This window comes from Ambystoma mexicanum, chromosome 2q (genome assembly GCF_040938575.1).
Source record: "Ambystoma mexicanum isolate Mex_15411 chromosome 2q, UKY_AmexF1_1, whole genome shotgun sequence".
In the NCBI taxonomy this organism is placed as follows: Eukaryota; Metazoa; Chordata; class Amphibia; order Caudata; family Ambystomatidae; genus Ambystoma; species Ambystoma mexicanum.
The window spans coordinates 244,831,675-244,854,549 of NC_090924.1; the positions used below are offsets into that span (position 1 = coordinate 244,831,675).

The window sequence follows — 22,875 nt, forward strand, 5'->3', positions numbered from 1 at the left end:
ATACCTAAGTATTTTATATATATATAGATATAGACAAGAGACACCACAAAAAGTAGAAAGAACAATTTTTTGGAAATGTGAAAAGGCTGCATATGCAGGGAAGCCAACATATAGTTTAGACAAGTTAAAATGAAGAGAAAGTAAGGAGTTCAACTAAGGAAACTTTAAATAAGGGTTACACTTTCGAATGGTAAGGGGTCTAGAGGGCAGACATCAGATAATATTCATATCTTGTTGGTGAGAGGATAGATACAGGTGAATCCACCTTTGTGAGTTTGGATTGTAGATGCCATCTGTGAAGGATGAAACCTCAATGGGGTACAGCAGAAGCAGATCAGCCAGGGATTCAGCATCAGAAGATAATGTAATCTGTTTAGTATCAATTGACCAATAGGTGCTGTCGCTGACCAGGTTTTGGCTACTATAAGACAAGGCGAGATATGTGCATATAGTCAATATACCAGAGAAACATGTAAGTGGAGTGTTCGTACAATGTGACTGGAAAAGAAAGAAGTGAAACAGAAGAGATTGGAAGGAATAGAGAAGAGAAAGAATGCTAGTGGCCCCTCATTGGCAATGCTATGGCAGATCCAGATAAGCGAGAATACCAAGAAACAGAACAAGTACAGCAAGCAAAACAGGAGGTCACCAGAACTGTGTTAGGTGCATCAGGAGCAGCGGGAAAGCACAGCTGAATGGTGTGCAGTCATAATGTCGACATCAATAATGTCGACAGTCAAAATGTCGACAAATTAATGTCGAAAAACAATAATGTCGACAAACAAAAATGTCGACATTATTCGATATTTTTTCGACATTAATTTAGTGTATGCATAAATACATAAATAAATATATATATGATGTGTTGAGTATGAGGGGTGGTTGGGGGTGTGTGGGGGGGTGGCAGGGGGGTGTTGGGTGAGGGGGGGTTGGGGGGGGGACCCCCCCATAGTAAATACAATTTTTTATTTATTTAATTATTGAATAAATAAATAAATAAATAAATAAATAATTGGTATGTGTTGAGTATGAGGGGTGAAAGGGTGGTTGGGGGGGTGTGGGGGGGCGGCAGGGGGGTGTTGGGTGAGGGGGGGTTGGGGGGGGGGACCCCCCCCCATAGTAAATGATCATTTTTAGGTTATTTATTTATTTAATTATTGAATAAATAAATAAATAAATAAATAAATAATTGGTATGTGTTGAGTATGAGGGGTGAAAGGGTGGTTGGGGGGTGTGGGGGGGGGTGGCAGGGGGGTGTTGGGTGAGGTGTTGATAGTTTTAAGGGTTTATAGTCATAATGTCAAAAAAAAAATGTCGACATTTTTTTTTCGAAAAAATGACTTTTTACATTATAAGTATAGGATGTCGACATTATTGTTTTCGACATTTTTTTTTCGACATTTTTGTCTGTCGACATTTTTTTTTCGACATTATGACTATAAACCCAGCTGAATTGGGTGACTGAAATTTCTGATGCAGCGGATACATTAAGAACGAGCAGGAAGGGGAACGTTCTGGTGATAAGCGATCTTACTTTAGACGGAGAGTCCAAGTAGCATTTTATTTGAATCATTTATACAAAACTCACTGCCACAGACAATTCAAAGAATGGGTAAAAAGAAATTACATATTTTAGATTCCGAATAATGTGCAGATAAAGGTGGAAAGGAAGTAGAGGGACAGATAATGAGTTGCAGAATGAGTTTCTTAAGGCCTTCTACATTGTGGCACCCAAACTCTGGAATTCTCTTTCACAGATTCTCAGACAGCTCCCCTCTATCCCCTCGATCAAGAAGGCACTTAAGACCTGGCTCTTTTATTGATCTCTTGCTCTCATGTTGACCACTACCTCGGCCTTGGTTCTCTTATTCCTGTTGATCTGATTACTTTATGTTTTTCTCGTTTCTTTGTCATGTATGTGCCCTCACGTCTCAGGGTTCATGGCTGCGCGTTAGAGATTGATTAAAGTAAAGTAAAAGTAAAGGAGAGATAGAATACAGCTTTAGAAATGGAAAAGACACACCAACATGCAGCAAGAGGTTTAAAGGGCTTATTAAAAGACATTAAAAAGAGGGTAGCTAAATGAGTGGAATGGCCACAGGGCTAGACCACATAGCTCTTTAACTTCCAGACTTTCATCTTCATCTTCATCACATTGCCATCATTTCTACGTAGGAGCCACCTGCTTCCACAGACTGTAACAGGGGTTGAACCCAATGTGGCTCTCTCTGGAAAAATTAAACTGGTCTTGCAGGATCCAATATAAAATGAACTCTTTAAGCAATGTTTGTGATAACCGTGTACATCCACCTGGCGTATACATTGTTTAACAGTACTCAGTTCAGGCCTAAACCCCAGATACAATCTATTCTTTATCCTCCAAAAATAACAACACACCTTACAAAATGTACTGCATCTGGTCATCTTGCTTCCAAAATACATACATCATTGACCAGTGTTTTATTTACACCTCCTCTAAAAAAGAAAAAGGGATGGCTTTTTCATGTACACTAAGACAACCCTTACGACTCACTTTGTTTTTGGTTTGCTGTCTCACTCTCTTAGGGACAAGGTTTTGCAGTTAAGAAATTCCTACTGTGATGTTGCTTGGGATGGGCCCTACAGAGGTTAGTTCTTGTCCCTCTAGCTCATAATTTTGCCTCCATATGAGGCCTTATGGTCTGCGCGACATCGGACGTAAGCAGTTTTACTTCATTTTTGATTTAACATTAATTATATGTTTGTTGGTTTGTGCTGCAGATACGCTGAGGCAATTCAAAGTTCTATCGACCCGATCATTTTTCATCAAATAATTGTTATCTAGCCCCTGATGAATGTTCAGTTGTAGACATTAAGAACAGAAACATGACATGCTATATTGGGCATGCAGGCATACAATGGGGTTTGCAAATAGGCACTAAGTTTATTTAATATAATTGGTTGTCACCGTTTTTGATTATGAAGAGTTTCTTGATTTATTGCTGTATTTTATGGGCATGAGGAATTAATAATTTGGGGTTAGGTCTATGTTTTAAGGCAAACAGGTAACAAATGAAATTAATGTACAAAAGGTGCCTACATTTATGATGATTTAATGATGAATTATTAATAGGAAACTGTGTTGCCATGTTTCAAGTGTTGTTTATACGTGCTTTTACATTTTGTTAAAGAATACAATTTGGTTTACATTTTTGATGTATTGCTTTGGGGTCTCTGGTCTGCACAGTACAACTTTGATCCAGGCTTTATTTATGTGTTGACTAACTGGGATAAAACATGGAGTAGCAATCTCATTCTTTTTGGTTCAACAATACTCTCTCAGATAAATGTCTTTGTCCCCCACTGGAAACGCTGGAATCCTCTCAAACTTCCCCAAGCTACACTGACTCAATGGCCCTCAGGCTGGCACGCACATTTAACCCAAGTTCCATTGCCCACTGGATTTTTGAATGTCTAAAAGTACACACTGAGTCCTGTAATGAATCTGGTCAATGTGTCCCTTCTCTGCAGAGGGGAGCCACCCCCTGTGAGGTTAGGGAGTTGAGCCCGCTCTGCAAGACCCTCCCTTGCGGACTGGGCAATTGGGACCTCACTGGGTGTGACTCCCCTCTTGGGGACAAGGACTCCCAGACTGGACTACTGTGTCAGCAAATATGGGAAATGAAAAGAGTTGTTGTTACTTCTGTTTTGAAACCACCAAACAGTGACTTTTCTTCAATCACTTTGCCTCCAGGTGATGCTGGATCGCGTCTGAACTCCACTGTCAAAGAACCTCAGGAAAACCCTAGCATGTGTGATATCACTTTGGTTTCATCTGATAGTGACATTTCCTCAAACTCTTTTACTTCCATCTGAGTGTAACAGTGAAGGTAGAAGGACACACCCCTTTTTTACTGTGATGACGTACTTAAGCACAGGAGGAACTGTGCACAAGAAGAATTTCCTACGCAGGGAGGAGAGTGAATCCTACAAGAGGCAAATTTCTGTGGAAGAGACATCCTGGAGAGGCGGAGTCACGCCACACCACAAAGTCGGCGATGATGTGGGAAGCGAATATAAGGCTAGCCGACCGCTGCAAGTCTGGCGTCCCATCCAATCTAGAAGGCAGGGCTGGAGGGAGAGGCAGAGACAGTGAAGCACCCGTTTTCTCTGGTGGCATAACCCGAGGAACATCTGGTAGGACAGGGGCCTAGCAACAACACCATCCTATGTGTACCAAATTGAGTTGAATATGAAAATGTTTCATCCAAGCTGGGAAAGCCAGCAAGGTTACGGGAACCTGAGTAACCTGAGTCAGCAAGCACCCCGTATAATGTTTATACCCGAGAGTGAACAAGTCTCCCAGAGAGCCATAAGCGCGGAGTCCAAGAACCACAGACTTGTTCTCAAGAGACTTGGGGAAGTGCAAATGTATTGAAGAACCTTTCATTTGAACTAACGTCTTCGAGAAAGATCGGAACTATTATGAACTACTGAGAACATGCAGTTGTTTGGCCAGGCAGACGTCTAACCCAGAGACCATGTATGTGCTCACATCGTACTCATGCATAGCTGGTGGGCTTGGGTAATATGCACTGGGAGAGGCAACAAGATCCTCTCTGGCACTAATTATCAGACCACTCGCTCAAAGACAGTACACAGTCAACCATATTCATGGTCTTCAGTGCTGTATAATTTATACATGTATATGTTTTTCTCTACATATGTATTTTTGCCTTATATTGTTATTTATCATCAGGTTTGGTGCACACACTTTAGAATGTTAAAAGAGCATTCTTATTGAAAACTCCATGGGCTATACGAAGCAATATAGCCCAGAGATTGGTACATATAGCCTGCAGATTGTTCAGAACACTACACTCCAAGGCAACTTACTGGCAGCCAATTACCTGCAAGCTCACTGAAAGATTTATGTAATAAAATACTTCTATATAATACATACTATCAAGAAGGACACTGGTTATAATAGCTTTATAGATCCCCCACCTTCAGGTCATACACATGTTATGTGCATATAACACTCATTAAATGCCCTTGCTGCACCCTTGCCTTTAACTTGGTTATCAGGGCCCATAACGCCCAGTAAGGCCCTTGGGCAATGTTGGCCGTTCCATTGCAGACAATGCAATGGTAGATGTCAAAAATGGCTGGTATAGTTCTTCTGTCTAAAGATTGTAATGTTTCTCCTTAGTCTTGCCTGGTTTTAAACTGAACATTCTCGCCTCATTGGGTCGGATGTTCTAATAACAATAATGCCCATCTCCTCTTTCCATTACTTGGTGGTATCGTCCCTTGGCCCCCATTATCACTTTGTAGCAGCTCTTGGAGTGTGGAATTATTGCTGAACTCCAACAGAGTCAGGTTACTAATGTTGAGGCCCAATGCCAAATCCCCTCACTTCTCAAGTAACCCCCTTCTTTATGGTTTAGCTCTACTTCTACTTTTAGAACTGGGATACCATGTCATAGCCATGGAACCCTTGCTACTGGTGCCATTCTCCAGTAGACATCATCAGATGTGGAGCAGACCTTAATTTAGGTAAAAGTTATGTTTTGTTTTTTCAGCAAATATAATTGTACCTATCTTCCTCTCCCCACCATCCTATTCTTTTTTATTTTTTTGGCAGTTCACTTTTCATTATAGGTTTGGTTCTGTACCACATTCGTTTAATCTTGTGCCTATCCCATTCCTTTCGAATTGAGGCGCCCTCTCTTCCCACTGTGCTGTTTTATTCAACGCTTATTGTTTCTAAATTAAAATCTGCCTACTGATTGACTATGATGAAATCTTTTGTACGGAAAGTTATAACGTTTGCCATCATATATTCACAAGTTAAGAATTTCAATACAAATTTGTGAACGAAAAAGATGGAGAACGCGCAGCGACCGCATGTTAGGTAAAGGGAGGCCGGATCGATTCCGTGACTGGCCAAAGGTGTCAACAGTGGCAGAGGCAATATGTAGAGGCACAGCACAACTTGAGACTCTGAGAAAGATGAAAAAGCCAAGTCGATGTTGGTGATAACAAACTATTACAAATTCTGTGCCGAGAGAGATTAAGAAAAGGTAGAACAAAAAATGAGCAATGTTTACGGAAGGAGAAAGGTTGGAAGATGAGTTGAGAAATCAAGACAGCTGCCTTCTTGGACATGTGCTAAAGACATCACTACTTATAGGTTCGGTGGGGTTATGTTATGTTACAAGGCCTTTATACTAAGCCGAATCCCCACCGTAGTGGTCCCAGAGCACTGGGCGTGTCTTGTAGTTAGCGCACTGTGTCCCTGTCCGGGTTATCCAGACCTTGGTTAGTGACAGCAAAGGAGTAACGAGAAGATAAGCGGACGGGTGCAGATGCCACTTCCATAGGGAAGGGTGATGTGGTAAAATACGATTTTCTGATGGCCTGCAATCAGTGATCAAATTGTGGGGGTTATTTGCCAGGGCTCAGCCCCGGCACTTATTTTTGAGCCCCAGCACTTATTGTCTCGGATTCACTTTAAAGTGCTGATAGTCAGTGCACCCATCAACCACAATGAGCAGGTGCGAGCTGCAGAGTAACCCCAAATATGTCAACACTGTGGGGAGCAGCTATGGGTGGTGGCAGCAGTGGTGTGGAATTGCCCACCCACAGTGTCACAAGAGTGCTAGAAAGTATTAGGGCCCTGGCACTTATTTTTGTACAAATGAAGCACGGCTGAGTGGATGTGGGTCCCTTAAAATGAACCATAGATCGGGATTGCAGAAAGGAATGTATCTTCTGACATGCTTGGAATCAAACAGTCTGTGTGGTAGTTTCGAAGAGCAATAGGTATGAGAGCATTTAACTGGTTTCAGCCGGGGCTTAACAAACAAGCAAGTAAAGCGAGATGGCAGCAGGGTCTGGATCATGAGTGGGATTCAGCAAAAGAGTAACCACGAGGTGATGCAAGGAAGTAACTTGTGTCTATCAATGGGTGAACTAGTACGCGGGAAAATCGAATCACAGGAATTTTGGGTGGATTTAGGACCCTCAATGTTTGAACAGTCTTGGAACTGTGTACCCATATCTTTGAGATTCACCCATGACAAGATCCTAAGAGTGAGGGTGGGCTGCCATCCCATGCAGGGATCTTTGACATGCCGGGCTGCGCCCCCCTGAAACAGACAATCCCTTGCAGGCAGACTTTCCACCCCCATCTTGTGTGTGCTTGTGTCGGAAATAATAAAGCATTTCTATTTCTTTCGTGTGTGGAAAGTAGAAAAAAGGTTTCATATTTTCAGAGAAGGAGAGGCCACTCAGAAATAGAATGAGCAGGAAATGGAAACATGGGTTGTTTCGTTTTTCATAACTAGCGCTGGCTGACCAAAAATTTCATAATTGTGAAACAAAACATTATTTTGGCCGGGAGGCTGCGCGGCAGTGCAGTGTTTCCCCCCGAGGGGAAATTAAGTGGACATCGATTTACTGGGGTCACAAGAGTACTCTGGGTGTGGTAGGACAGATGGGGTTTGGGAGAGTTGACTCCCCATTAGTGAACCCGCTCAAATGTACTTGGGTCTGGTTGGAGCAAGCCTAGTTGGGAGAGGTTTGCCATTTGGTTTTATTGGGTCTTGTAGTGTAAATGTATATGGAATAGTCATGTATAGTGTGCCAGCTACAACAGTAGTGGTCGCCTGGCACTGAGGCTCATCTCAAAAGCATGTTGTGCCCATCCCTGTGTGGTACCCAGACAATGGTCAGTCGAGATGAAAAGTAAATTGGGAAGGAGAAGAGAATGGCACATAGCAGAAAGAGTAGCGCAGAGGGACCGAATAAGATGAGGCAGATGGAACATGCGTGTTTCTGAATTGGCGTGTCTCGGGCTCTTGCGGGTGGAGGATTAAGGGATAAGAGTTGTTGAGGAAATAGGGTGACAATGGTGAGCCAGTGCGTGATCAGTGTTTTAGGCAGGTACATGAACTCAATTAAGTTACCAAGTAAAAGTGGGTGGACATGTAATGTTTTTTTTTGTATTTCTTAAGATTTATATTTATATTGCATGCCTAAGTCGACAGTTTGATTGCTTCAGCTGCACTTTTTACATGATCCCAAACCAAAGAGTTTTCACATTTGGTATAGACGGAAGTCCTCTTTCTCCCCGCCTCCAATGGCAACCCCACTCTCCTCTCCCCCATCTCTTTCTTCCCTTGCCTCCTTACCCGCTCATTCATGTCTTACAGCTTTGGGGTTCTCTTTGACAGCAACCCGAAACTGTACCAGTTCGTCATGGCCGCTGCAGCCAGAATCAACCTCAACATTAAAAAAAAAAAATAATACCACATCTCACACAACCCTCGACCAACACCCTTATCTATTGTCTTGTGCTCAGCAAATTGGACTAGTGCACAAGCCTACTTCTTGGGGTCCCCTTCTACTGTTTTGCTCCCCTCAACAGAGACCTCAGCTTTGTGACGCGCACCTTTTTCATCCTACCCAGATCCTCCTCCCACCTTGACCTAACATCACCATGCTGGATGGCTTTCCTGCTACTCGCCTTTAAATACATCCATGATATTACCCACTGTTACCCCGCTGAATGCATCACACTCTAGCCTCCTTCTAGAACTCTCCACTCATCGACTCTTCACAACCTATCAGTCACCAACCTCCCTGGCCCCTCCTCCCACGTGTGGTCCTTTTCCCTACTTACCCACTGCACTGACATGCTCTCGACTTGGCATCTTCAGTGGAAAACGAGGCTCACACTTCACTTGTTGCCAATGGAAGGAGCCCCCTAATCACTTCACCTTGCTACCCAAACTAACCGCCCAACCTACCCCCTGCATTCTGCTCTCAAACTACTTGGGTAATTTGTAAATACTGGCTGCAGGTTCTTACTGTTACAAATGTTGGAATGTCCTCCAGCCTCTGTCCCTGGGTTATGTTCCTATTCTTGCAGAAAGGATGTGACCAAGCTGTTTTGGCTCAACTGCCCCTTTTGGGGTGGTGCCAAGCCTGATTTGCATGTGGTCTCTTCCCTTTTTTTAATGGCTTGTCAGGCAAAAACGATGGTTTACAGGGTTGCCCACAGTGATGGTACAAGTTAAGATTGATTCTAAACCTTCCACCCATCATCTCTCTTGTTTTGCTCGAGTCACCCCAAGCGGGACTGTATGCCCAGATGTGGGTCCCATGCATGCTGGGCCTAGAGACCCATGCTACACCTCATTGATGATGCCCAGTGAGACCGCAACATGTATGAGGTTGCTTGTGGTCTTGTGAAGAAGGGATGTGACCAAGCAGTTTGGGCTGAACTGCCCCTTTTGGGGGTGGGAGAAAGCCCGATTTGCATATGGTCTTTCCCCTTTCTGTAATGGCTTGGCAGGTGAAGGTCGATGGTCTGGAGGGTTGCTCGAGCAATGCCAGGGGTTAAGATTGATTCTAAACCTTCCAGCCATCATCTCTTTTGTTTTGCTGTAATCACTCGCAGTGGACCCGGGTATGCCCAGATGTGGGTCCCGTGCCTGCTGGGCCTAGAGACCCAACATACATCTCACTGTTGATGCCAAATTAGTCTGAAACATATCTAGGGTTGCTTGTGGTCTTGTGCAGTAGGGCTGTGACCAGGAAGGTTGGGCTGGACTGCCCCTTTTGACGGAGGACAAAGCCTGATTTGCATATGGTATTTCCCCGTTCTGCAATTGCTTGGCAGGCAAAGAATGATGCTCCTTAGGGTTTCCTAGAGCGATGAAAAAGGTTAAGAATAATTCTAGACCTTGCAGCCATCCCCTCGTTTGTTGTACCTATTCTTACCCCATCACCACCAGGTACACGTCATTCACCACAAAAATGCTCTTATGTAAAGACACCTTACCATAGAACTGCTTCTACTCTTTGTTATTGCCCACTTTGCAAAGCATGTATGTTCAGGATTACATCCTATTCTTAAATAAATAAAGTTAAATAAATCCACAGAGATAAAGTGGAAGGCCATAGGTTAAGGTTTTGCTAAAACAGTGTGACAGAATTCAAGGGGCAGTGCATATGGAAATGTGTTGTCAAGGCTAATGGTTGACGCCAGTTGATTGGTAGAAAATGTGGATGCTGCCACCAGTACAGAAGGACTTGCACCTGTGAGTAAATGTTGCAAAGGTAGTTGGGAAAGATGGAGGCATGCAAATGTTAGGTAAAGTGAGCCATGATTACATTAGGGCAAGGGTATGCAACCTTTGGCTCACCGGAAGTGTTGGATTACAAATAAAATCAGCACTAGCCAACATAAGCAATGGTGAGGGTTCATGGGAGTCATAATCCCAAACATTTGGGGAGCCACAGGTTGCAGGCCCTTGCTTAAAATATAAGGAATGAAGACAGAGAGAGAATAAACATTCATGTATTCTGATTGTGCATGTAGTACTAGGCTCAAAATAAATATTTGGTCAGAAGAGTGGCGGTTGGTGAATTTTTCATGGGGCTAGTGTAAATATTTCCTACAAATATGGCAGAGGTAAGTAGGGAAAAGGACCACAGGTGGGAGGAGGGGCCAGGGAGGCTGGTGACTGATAGGGTGTGAAGAGTCGATGAGTGGAGAGTTCTAGAAGGAGGCTAGAGTGTGAGGTAGGTGTAGTGAGGGAGCCCGAACCAACCAAGGGTCATTCGGGTTTTCTCCCCCAGAGAATTTCTTTTTAATAATGTGTGAAAATTATGGATTTTACAGCATACTTTAAGTGAAAAATGTAGTAAAAAGCCAGACAGTTTGCAGTTGGTTTTGTAAAGTATTTAATACAAAAATTCAAGTCATCAACAGTGAACAGGAGCATTTCGCAAAACATTTTAATTATGTCTTTGCCCACAATATATGCCATTATAAAAACATTTTCATGCTGGCTGTGCCCATGCATTTCCATGCTGGCTGCACCAATATATTCCAGTTTTCCGACATAAAAACATACTCATGTTTGCTTAGTGCATAATGCCAGTAACGATACTATAGGAAAATGGGTCCAGGCTGGTTCTGTCAATGTATGCCAGTATCATCAAATAAGAACATACTCCTGTTAGCTTTGCCATTAAAAATGGCATACCACAATAGGAAAACATGTCTAAACTGGCTGCTCCAAAATGACAGTTTATTCATGTAATAATACATAATTCGTGCTTGAGCATAGATGGTCAGTAAAAGAATACCATGTCACGGTAAGAAATAGCTAGACTACCTGCATCGAAAATCTGGTTTATCTACGTACTCATACTTATCATGCTTGCTTCATTATAATATAGATGCCTAGTAAAAAATGTCATGCGGAAGAACAAGCTAAACTGGCGGCACCAAAATGCCTGTTTAGGAACATTAGAACAATTATCGTCCTTGCTTCATCAAAGATGGTAGTAAAAAATGCCACGTCACAGCATGAAATTGCTAGACTAGCTGCACCAAAATGCCACTCTAACCACGATATATGCTTGTTTAATCAAAGATGCCCAGTAAAAAATGTCATGCCACAATAAGAAATGGCTACATTGGCTGCACCAAAATGCCAATTTAGCCAGGTAATAACACTTACAATGCTTGCCCTTGAATAAAGCAAGTTGCTTTATCCAATATTCGCAGTAAACAATGTCATTCCATAGTAATGGCTAGACTGGCTGCACCAAAATGCCAATCTAGGCTTGTAATAACACTTATCATGCTTGCTTGTCTTTATAATAGATGCCCAGTGGGCAAGTGGCATCTATGATGAAGCAAAGGAAGCTTTGCCCAGCAAAAAATGCCAGACCTCTCTCACCCTCTCACTTCTCCCCACTAAAATCAGTGCCCCGCCCAGCAATCACAACCTCATGCACACATATTCATACAACATTTACTCACTCATTCATACACAGAATTCACTTGCTCATTCACACACGCACCATCATCATACTCATTATACAAGCATGTACGCATACATACACAAACATAAACTTTAAATTAACTCTTACTTTCTGCCCGGTGATGCTTCTGACTACGTCTCCTCCCTGAAAGCGCTTAGGATCCCGCAGCACAAACAGGAACCTAGTTCCTGTACTTGCAGGCAGAAGCCAGAGCACGTTTAACATACTGCCCTATCTGTTTGAATGTACAGGGAGGCACAAGAGCACCCCCTTACACAATCAGACATGCAGCGCCCAGCCTGCATCCTCAATGGGTCATGCAAGGTTGGGGTACCAAAACAACCCCAGCCTTGTATGGTCCATTGTGCATGCAAGCTGGGGTGCAAAAACTGTCAAGGGATAAACATGTTTCCCTTTGACAGTTTAATACAAAATCAGCCCCTGGTTATGAGACAACATTCAGAGATCAAGAGCTACCTTCAGGGAGCAAGATGCTAGTACAGAGCACACCACAAATCTAACTTCTGCATGAGATGAAAACCAGAAATTTATGTCCATTATATGTATCACATTTAAGCTTTACATGCATTCTAGGGTTGTCCCAAGGCTCCTTTATACACACATTATAAAACCCACTGAGCTGATGGCTCCAGCCGGCCTGGCAATAAAAAATAGAAACTTCAAATTAAAACTAAAAGAGGATGGCAAGCAGAATGAGCTCTGCTATTTTCATTAAAAGACCATCAAATTCTCACCTTGCTGAACTCTTCAACCTGTCTTTCGACTCTGCTTGCTTTCCCTCTGTTTTCAGAACAGCCACAGTCATCCCGCTCCTAAAAAAGCAAGAGACTGACCAGCTAACTTTTGTCTTGTGTCTCTTCTTGCGCACTACTCTAAAGTGCTCTAAAGGGTTGTGCTCAACCATATTACAATGTCTTAGCCAGCCACAACCTTCAAGACCCCTTACGAGCAGGTTTCCGCTCGTGTCACTCGCAGAAACTGCTTTCATGAATGTGTCCAACGTCATCGCCTCGGCTAGACACTCCAACCTATCCTCTATCCTAATTCTCCCTGACCAGTCTGCTGCCTTTGACACTGTCATTCACTCTGATCTCCTTAATACTCTCTTTCGTCTTGGGATTCACGATCAAGCCCTTGCCTGGATTGAATCCTACCTTGCACTTCACCAATTCTCTTTCTCCTGGAGCAACAGCCCCTCTCAACTCACTCTTTCAACTGTTGGTGTTCCAGAAGGCTCTGTCTTGGGTCCGCTCCTCTTTACATTCTACACCTCTGCTCTTGGTGCACTAATCTCCTCCTTTGGGTTATCTTGCTAACTCTTTGCAGACGACACCCAAATCTTCTTCTCTTTTCCTGAACTCTCCTCTGATCTCTCTATCAAAATATCCAACTGTCTTTTTGCCATTAAATATTGCATGGCTTTGCACTCTCTGATGTTAAACCTCTATTAAACCAAAACAGAGGTGCTCTTTTTCCCTGCCAAAAGCTCTCTCTCATCTCTTTGTCTGCCTATTCAGTTCCCACCTGTGATTCTGCCATATTCTACTTCAGCTAGAAACCTCAGCGTCATCTATGACCCTTCTCACACATTCTCTACTTCCATCTCCAAAACTGGAACAGCATCTCTCCTCAACCTCCTAATTATTAGGAAAATCAGGCACCTCTGTCCTTTCAACACCACAAAGCATCTTTTAACCACTTTTGTCTGATCTAAACTGGACTACTGTGCCAGCATCCTCTTTGGTCTCCCCAACTATGCTTTCTGTCCTCTCGACAAGATCACTAACTTCGCTACCAGGACTCTTTTTGAATTCCCTCACTTCACACCTACTTCCTCATACCGTCACCAGGCTGGATGGCTGATGCAAAACAGCGCCAGATTTAAATTTCTTCTCCTGGTTCACAAATGTATCCACGGTAAGGCACCACTGTATCTATCTTCATCTGTCCAACTTTACAAGCCTTCTCGTCATCTCCTCTCTGTCTGCTCGACTACCCTTGTGGTTACTCACCCTCCCTGTGCTTCCTCTCGCTTCCGCTCATTCTCTCTTCTTGCTTCACTTGCATGGAATTCTCTTCCCCCAGATATCCGAGAAACAATCCACACGATTTGTTGCAAACCAAACTAAAAGCCTACCTGCTTGCCTCCGAGTTACCCTCTTAACCTACCTCTCATCTGCCTGCTATCTAACATTTTTCCTCGCCTCTAAACCTGCCTTTGTCCCTCACTTTCTCTACTTCCACTCTAGCATTTCATCCATCATGGGCACCCCCCCAAGCACAGCTGGCCTTACCGCCTACCTGCACTTAATGATGTCCAATGTTGGCCGTCCTTAATCTATGTATGTCCACTTATGTATTGTCCCTGGTGACTGTTGCATTTACTCCCCTCCACAAGCTGGTCAGAATGTCCCTCAAACTCACCCCATTGTAAGAAGCTCACTGCTTCGCATCAAACCTGATTTCTTATCTATTGTACGTTCTTCTGTGGCGAAAAGAGAATTGTTCGTAATGTATATAAATAAATAAATAAATCAAATAAAATCAAAAGAGGAACATATTTCCCTGCTGCACTATTCCCATTACTAAATACAATGAAATGTTCCAAATAGATGGGCGCTATTTAGCTTGGGCTTGTAGCCTAGAAGGGTTTGGTGAGCTTGACCCCAACAAGTAGGGGGACCTTTGACCCTCCCGACCAACTGGTGCCGTACAAATACAAATACACTAGGACACAATAAGAAGACCACGAAAGCATAATGGTGCACACATAATGGGTGCAAATGTATACACTGCATCTCACGTGGAGATTAGATCTGCTGCACACTATGTACTGTCAGGTTGTTCCGGAGGGCTCTGCAGCCCGCCCACATCGTTGTGTGGGCAGACCGCCGTTGCGGTCTTAGTTCCCCTGACAAAGGGAAGTGACGTTGGGCTAGGGAGGGGGCTGGGGAATGTTGAGTCAGTTCCTGTGCGACCCGTAATAAAGAGGTTGCATGAAGCCCGGCTCCCGTGTGACATTTGTTCGTAGCGGTTTACGGGGCCCGTGCAAAACCCTACAATTGGCGACGAGGGGTACATCGTACCCACTCGCACCCACAGGAGGCCCGCAGGCGAGCGGGTGCAGCGCGTCGGCGCACCTCTGCTCTGAAGGCCCGGGGGTGCCACGGAGGTCCGCGGTCGAGCGGCGTGGCGCGTCGGCGCTCCTCACGGGTACGGGGACCCACCAGATCAGCTGCAGGCACGGAGTGCCGAGAAAGGAAGCGGCCCGTCGCAAGCACCACGGGGGCGCGTTCGCGCTCTAAGAGGCGAACGCGGCGGACCCGCAGGCAGGTGCGGGCGCCGGTCCCGCCCCACCCCTCTCAACCCGCAGTCGGCGGGAGGCCCCACAAGGTGCCAGGAACACAGGGGACAGCTCAAAAGGACACACAACAGCCCGCGAAGAGGCTGCACACCACCAACACGTGCTGAGGGCTACAGCACAGCACGTCAAGAGTCTGCAAAGGCGCGCCTGGCCTCCACCGGAGCACTACAGCCACAGCGGACATGTCGGCCCCAGCAAGCCCCGTAGCCTCCTCATCTGACGGATCTGGAGCCGTGGCTGATGGCCCCCAACAGGCACCAACATCAGGTACCGCCGCACAAAACTTACCCTTACCGGGCCCATTCGATGTCAGGGACACATCCAACCTAGGACCCAGATGGGTCATATGGCTCAGGGATTTTAAATTTTACACGGGGGCAATCGGCTTAACCGATGACGCGATGCTTAAAAACACCCTATTCATGACAGTAGGCCCCGCTGTCAGGGACATCGCAGGCAAACTGATGAACGTAGACACGGTCACCTATGGAGAACTGCATGGGAAACTATCAGAATACTTCACGCCCCATACAAACATTGACTACGAGCGCCATGTCTTTCATACTACTAGACAGGAAAAAGGAGAGTCCCTCGATAACTTTGTGATGCGCCTACGCATCAAGCTAAAGTACTGTGAATTCCATCAGTACTCAAATGATGAGGCACTATGATCCCAAGTCATAGCCGGCTGCATCTCGCATCCTTTCAGGAAGCAGCTGCTCCAGAAACAAAGGTCCCTCGAGGAAATCCTCGCACTTGCCAGGATGGAAGCCGCAGTGGAGTCGCAGCTCGACAGCCTAGGCAAGGTCACCATTCAACACCCGACACCGAATGCAGATGCGATTAACAGACTATATACTGCGCACTCACTGGGAGGGAAAGGAACAGACGCCACGTGCTACAGATGTGGGTTCGAGTATCCACATGTGGGTGACTGCCCAGCAGTAGGACAAAAGTGCGCTGCCTGTGGCGGAATGGACCACTACAGAGCTGTCTGCAAGTATCCGCCGGGACAGGGACCCAGCAGACCGAGACAACAGGAGAGAAGGAGAAGCTCGCGACACAGCCCACCAGCAGGCAGAGGAGAAGAAGAACAGACGGGACCCCGGAGAGAAGAAAAACCTCGAAGGAGCTCCTATGCCAGAGACGACAGAAGGCCATCTGACGGATCAAGGCGATCACAAAGAAGACGGTTCGTCCGATACATTGAGATGAGATCCCCGTCAGGCAGCGAATCTCAGTCGTCAGAGGACGATCAACGCAAAAAAGGGTACGTGTGGGCACTCAACAACGCCACAGCCACCCAACACAGTCCGACGCTCCTCTTACAAGTCAACAACTCACCTCTGGAGTTCCTCATAGATACAGGGGCGACAGTCAACATGTTAAGTGAACAGGCGTACAACTCACTCACCAACCCCCCTAAGATCCGAAAGGCGTCAGTGGACATATACCCTTATGGAGCTACAACCCCGCTCCCATGCAAAGGAACAATATCAGCATGGTGCGTGCACAAATCGCATGCGGCGAAGATCACGCTACACATCCTGAAGATGGAAGCCAACAGCGGGTGCATCCTCAGCTTTAAGACAGCCGTCGAGATGGGTCTGGTGCACATACTGTTTCAGCTTATGGCCCATAAATACTTCACCAGACCGGACGCCATCGAACAGACATTCCCCAATCTGTTCAAAGGCCTAGGAAAACTGAAACATCGAAAGGTACAGCTGCACATAAACCCGGGGATACCGCCTGTCGCACAGCACTATAGGGGCATTCCTGTAAACATACAACACCAGGTCGAAGAGGAGTTAGACAAGCTAATCAAGCTCAACGTCATTGAACCAGTCTCAGGGCCCACCCCATGGGTGTCCCCCATCGTTCCCGTCCCCAAAAAGTCACCGGACGGATCGATACGCCTGTGTGTCGACATGAGGAGAGCCAACGTGGCCATTGAGAGGGAAAGGCATCAGGCGCCCAGGATCACTGACATGATACACCTCCTCCATGGGGCACAGGTTTTCTCTAAATTGGACCTCACAAAAGGTTATCATCAAATTGAGATTGCTCCCGAATCCAGGTACATCACAACATTCGTCACACACCTGGGTCTATTCCAGTATAAAAGGCTTAGCTTCGGGATATCCTCTGCAGCCGAAATCTTCCAAGAGGAAATACACTGAGTCATCAGACACGTGCCCAACTGGTTGAATTACTCGGATGACGTCCTCGTATTTGGAAAAACTAAAGAAGAGCACGACACTGCTCTCCACAGAGTGTGCGCTGCACTGCAAGAGGCCGGACTAACGCTCAACAAGGCCAAATGCGAGTTCGGGAAAGGCTCACTGAGGTTCTTCGGCCACATATTCTCGGACAAAGGAATGCGACCAGACCCGGAGAAAGTTGCGGCGCTCAACTCAGCCGCACCCCCGACGAACACGACGGAGCTTCGCTCCTTCCTGGGACTGGCCAGTTATTGCTCCAGATACCTAAAGGACTACGCAACCATCAGCAACCCGTTGCGCCTCTTAACGTGCAAAGATCAACCCTACACAAGATCCACAGACTGCCAAAAAGCGTTTGAGGCGATACGAGATGCCATTTCAAGGGCAGAGGACATGGCTTACTATGACGCCAAAAGGCACACCAAGGTAATCGTGGACGCCAGCCCTGTCGGTCTGGGTGCCATATTAACACAAATTGACCCACTGGAACCTGTAAAAGTATACATAGTCGCATACGCCAGCAGGAGCCTAACCCCGACAGAACAAGCCTACTCCCAGGCCGAAAAGGAGAGCCTAGCGGTGGTATGGGCATGCGAGTACTTCCACCTGTTCGGGTATGGCAAGGAGTTCACCATCATCATGGACCACCAGGCACTGCTTACAATCTACGGAGACCCCAAGTCAAGGATGCCGCCAAGAATAGCTCATGGGGTCTACGTTTGCAGGACTACAAGTTCATCATCAAACATCGGCCTGGAAAAGAAGACAATCCAGCGGACTATCTGTCGCGCCACCCGACTGGCCCCGCCAACTCCCAACCATCTATCGCCGATGAATATCTCAATTATGTGGTCCACCACTTGCAACCGCTACCAGTGGGGTGGGCAGACATCATAGCACACTCAGAACAAGACCCTGCTCTACGAATTGTACGACACTGCATACAGGAAGACAGAAGGGCACACATGCGTCAACAGGCGCAGCACGAATCGGAGGAGATCCAAGAGGATATCAAACTAATAGACCATGTCCTGGACAAACTCTCCATTGTTGACGATCACGTAATATTAAAAGGGTACAAAGTACTCCTCCCAAAGTCACTGCGCACCAGAACAATCCAGGTAGCACATGAAAGCCACCGAGGAGTGGTTGCACCAAGAGACTACTAAAGGAAAAAGTGTGGTTCCCCAAGCTGGACATGATGGTGGAGGAAATTATAGGACAATGCACGACGTGTGCGCAGGTAGCACCGCCTCCGCACCCAAACCCACTCCACATGTCGCCACTACCGAAACACGTATGGGAAGAACTGGCGGTGGACTTCTTTGGACCGCTCAGAAATGGCACCTATGTATTAGTGCTAATAGATGAACACTCCAGATTCCCGGACGCACAAATTGTAGACAGCACTGCAGCCTCCAGTGTCATCCCGGTACTGGACCGCATGTTGTCCACATATGGAATACCCAGGATCATAAAATCCGACAACGGAGCGCCATTCATGAGCACAGAGTTCGAGAACTTTGCAAGGTATATGGGCTTCCACCCTCGGAAGATAACTCCGAGATGGCCACAGGCCAACGGGATGGTCGAGAGGTTCATGGCCAACATCAAAAGAACCCTGCAAATAGCGACCATCCTCCATAAACCATTCGAACAAGCACTCTATCAGTTCCTCAGGGACTATCGTCACACCCCCCCATAGCACGACGGGCATATGCCCAGCCGACTTGATGTTCCGCAGACCAGTCCAGACACGGTTACCGGAAGACACACACGCAGCAGAGGCCACGCCTCTGGAACAGGAGGCCAGACACAAGGACGACACAGCTAAAGCCAAAATGAAGGACAACGCCGATCACAAAAGAAAGGCACAGGAGTCGAACGTGGAACTGGGAAACCAAGTGTGGTTGCGGCAACCCAAGCAACGAAAGGAGGATGCCACGTTTGCACCGGAACCGCTGACAGTCACGCACAAGAAAGGGACGATGATCACGGCCCAGACAACCGACCAGTCCTCCGTCACTCGAAATGTGTCGTACTTCAAACCCAAGAGGTATTACATGGAGGACGTACAGGACAGAGAAGCAGACAGTGAGGACGACCACTGTCAGGACAGCTATTACGTGGAGGAAAGCGAGACCTCAGAAGGTGAGGACATCTCGTCACCCCAGGGCCTGGCCGAGCAGACACCTGGCCACAGTGGTCGACCCCAGAGAAGCCGCTTCAAGCCACACAGACTCATAGAAGAAATGGAGTAAGGAGGAGAGAGCAACTCGGTTGGTAAAAAGGGGGGAGATGTCAGGTTGTTCCGGAGGGCTCTGCAGCCCGCCCACATCGTTGTGTGGGCAGACCGCCGTTGCGGTCTTAGTTCCCCTGACAAAGGGAAGTGACATTGGGCTAGGGAGGGGGCTGGGGAATGTTGAGTCAGTTCCTGTGCGACCCGTAATAAAGAGGTTGCATGAAGCCCGGCTCCCGTGTGACATTTGTTCGTAGCGGTTTACGGGGCCCGCGCAAAACCCTACATGTACTAGGTGGTTTCTAGACGTAGCTCCTGCTTATTCAGTGAGGCCCAGGCTCGGACTGGCCTATAGGGCAATAGGCCCATGGCTGAAGCAAAAACACAAAATGCTGTTGTGAGCCTTTTTTTGGTGAAAGTGGGCTACTTTTTTGGCCAATATGGGCCAGTTTCATGGGTTACTTCACCATGAGGCTAGTAGTTTTGACCAGTTTTGCTGAATAAATATTCTTTAAAATGCACAATTTGGATCACATTTTATCAAAATCTCCCCCTTGGTTACTACTCAAACAGTGTCACAAAAGGAATGAATTGTCATTTGCAACGACCCCTGCATTTACCCCTTGTGAAATGGCCGTCTTTAGTCTTACTGACATGAAAACATGTGCGTTTACTTGAATAAGGCGGCAAGGAAGAAGATGTGTAGCCTCTCCCATACCTTGAAGTCAGCCGCTGTGTAAGTGTAGACATCAAATAATTGCAAAGACGCCACAGAAATGCAACGTGCTGTTCAAATACATTTAAAGTTAAACGCGGACCGTGGTTTGTCTGGCCATTTAGAAAGCTTAGCAAATGTGTGGTCGATAACATTTGGGAACAGTTACTGTCCTGACGACATTTTTAACATACCATCAATCACATTTTTGGACAGAGTGCTGGGCGCCCAACGTAAACAGACGCCACTGCAGGGAAAGAGGTGGTGCCCAGGGGAAGACGCTCTTGAACACACTCGCAAAACGTACCCTTAAAGAAAACACGAGAGAACTCACCCAAAAGTAATGCCCTAGCCGGCCACTGACATTTTAGACGCGTGCATTCCTGGCGACGGCGTGTTCTGGCGTGGTTACCCGCCAGCTTCAGTCTCCTCGGCCGCTTTTCCTGTCTGCTCACGAGCGGCTGCCGTTCTGTAATGTCCGGGTGCTTTTCGCCGTGTCAGAAGCCATGTCCCCTTCCCCACGGTCACTTCACATGCGTCCCTTTTCTTCTAGCTTCCCCACGTTCACTTCACAGACCTCCCTTTTCTGGAAAATACATCAGCGTTGTCCTGGAAATGGAAGGCGATGCACTTGTCCGGGGACAGTTCCCGCAGGCGGGGCGTCTCAGGCTAAATACAAGCCTTTTATTTCTCTGTGGGTTAGGGGAGGCCAAGCTGCCGGCAGAGGACTGCAGAAATAAAGAAATGTTTCAGCTTTGTGTTTTTCCTAACTCCTCAAAGAGCTAGAGGACAGACACGATCTGGATGATATTCAAAGTGTAACTTTAGGGGAAGGGCGAAAACGGAAAGCAAAGCTAGCGCTGTAGTGCGCGCTCCCGGGCCCTACTCCCCCCACCGAGCCCCTCTGGCAGTGTTTTTATTGATTCCAATCACTGGGGGCTGGCGAGCCGAAGAACACTGTGTAATGTGTTCTTTCCTGGCTTTCATTAAAGTCACTGAATGCAGTGCGGTCATGCTGCCTGCCAAGCCCGCCTGGCAACCAGCCGGCACCCCGTACAACTGTGCTCTCTGGAGCACACCCAGCTCTCGATTTACTCTGTTTTTTTTTTGTACCAAGGACTTCAAAACATCTTATCGACGTCTGCCGTTTGCCTTTCTGGAAGAGCTCAGCCTGTTCGAAAGCTGGGCGTCTCTGGCAGCATCTTGAAGATAAAGCGAAGTGCTCGGAGAAACGGCTGTTGTATATATTGCGAACTCGAGGACATCACCCAAGGGGAATTTAACTTGTACTTTTATTCATGAAATTAACAAAGTGATAACATTTCGAATCAAGTAAGCGGTGTTACTATAAACGTGTAAAGCGCCTGCCTGTCATTGCTGCAACCTGGTAGCCTTTGGCCAGTGCAATCGAGGGCGGGGCTCTGATTAGGGGGCGCGGCATGCATCCCACGCCTCCTAACGATACCCCCTCCCCTAAAGGTGGCTGGGGGGGTCAGGTTAAAACAACGTGGCTGGGATGCACTGGCATTATTACCTTTGCTGCACCCAGCCTCTCCTTTTAAACAAAAATAGGGAATGGGCGCACGTTGTCTAAGTTTTCTCGCCCCGGTTGCCAAACTTGAAATGAAAAAGACTTCTTCATCCTCTTCCTCCTCCTCTGCGATGTTGAGTCTTTGGACATCCTGTTCAAGCGACACTTCGTTGTTTTCTATATCCACCGCTTGCCCTCGCGGGTCCCCGCTGTGTGGCAACTGGGGCAGCCGCTCTGCACATCCGGGCATAGTGCCCTGGCGTGTTGCATCTTCCGCAGGTCCTCGATTTGGCTGGACAGTCTTCCGAATGCGGCAAATGGTACCCACAATACTGACAGATGACCGTATTGCCTTGGGGAGATGTCGGTTCCTGCCTCTTTTGGCTCCACCTCGACTTTGTCTGGGACTGTCTCCCAACCGCAAAAGTTTCCTCGAGCTTGCCTGGGCGTGCCTCCGCAGTTTCACTGAGCTCCACCCTTGGATCAGATGGTGTCAGACCATTAAATCGGCATCCGTCCATCTGCACGTGGTGGCTAGCTGTCTCAAATGTGCACAGAATTGATCTAATGTCTCCTCATTGTGCTGCTTTTCTCCACACATGACAAACCTGTCAAAGTCTACGTTGGATAAGGGGATAAAATGATCCCTTATCGCGGTTTTGACCGCATCATAGTTTACCACCGGTAAGGTGAGAGACTCATATGTGCGCAGTACCTCTGTGCCCGCCGAGTACAACAGCGTCGCCACTTTGGCATCATCATCTGTTTCTCCGGTGGTGGCGAAAAACATGTCCAGTTTTTTTATCCAGAGGAGCCATCTCGGACCTAGTTTCGAGGGGGGCCCTGAGGTGTCAAACTCTTGCATTGGTTGTAATGAGCCATGCTGCCTTCTCACCACCCTCACTGTTCCAGAGGCCTCTCCGTCGCTGTCCGTCATGTTCAAAGGTCGCA

The 22,875-nt window shown here is 46.7% G+C and overlaps 1 protein-coding gene across 2 annotated transcripts in view; it reads right to left on the bottom strand.

Annotated features, from left to right (window-relative positions):
- The window catches only part of GPR146 (G protein-coupled receptor 146), a 373,395-nt gene extending 352,154 nt beyond the window's left edge, over positions 1 to 21,241 (bottom strand). For both annotated transcript variants that reach the window (XM_069647215.1, XM_069647214.1), the window contains exon 1: positions 20,728 to 21,241. The gene's annotated coding sequence lies outside the window, so the exon portion shown is untranslated. The remainder of the gene's footprint in view (positions 1 to 20,727) is intronic.
- Positions 21,242 to 22,875: the final 1,634 nt, after the last annotated feature.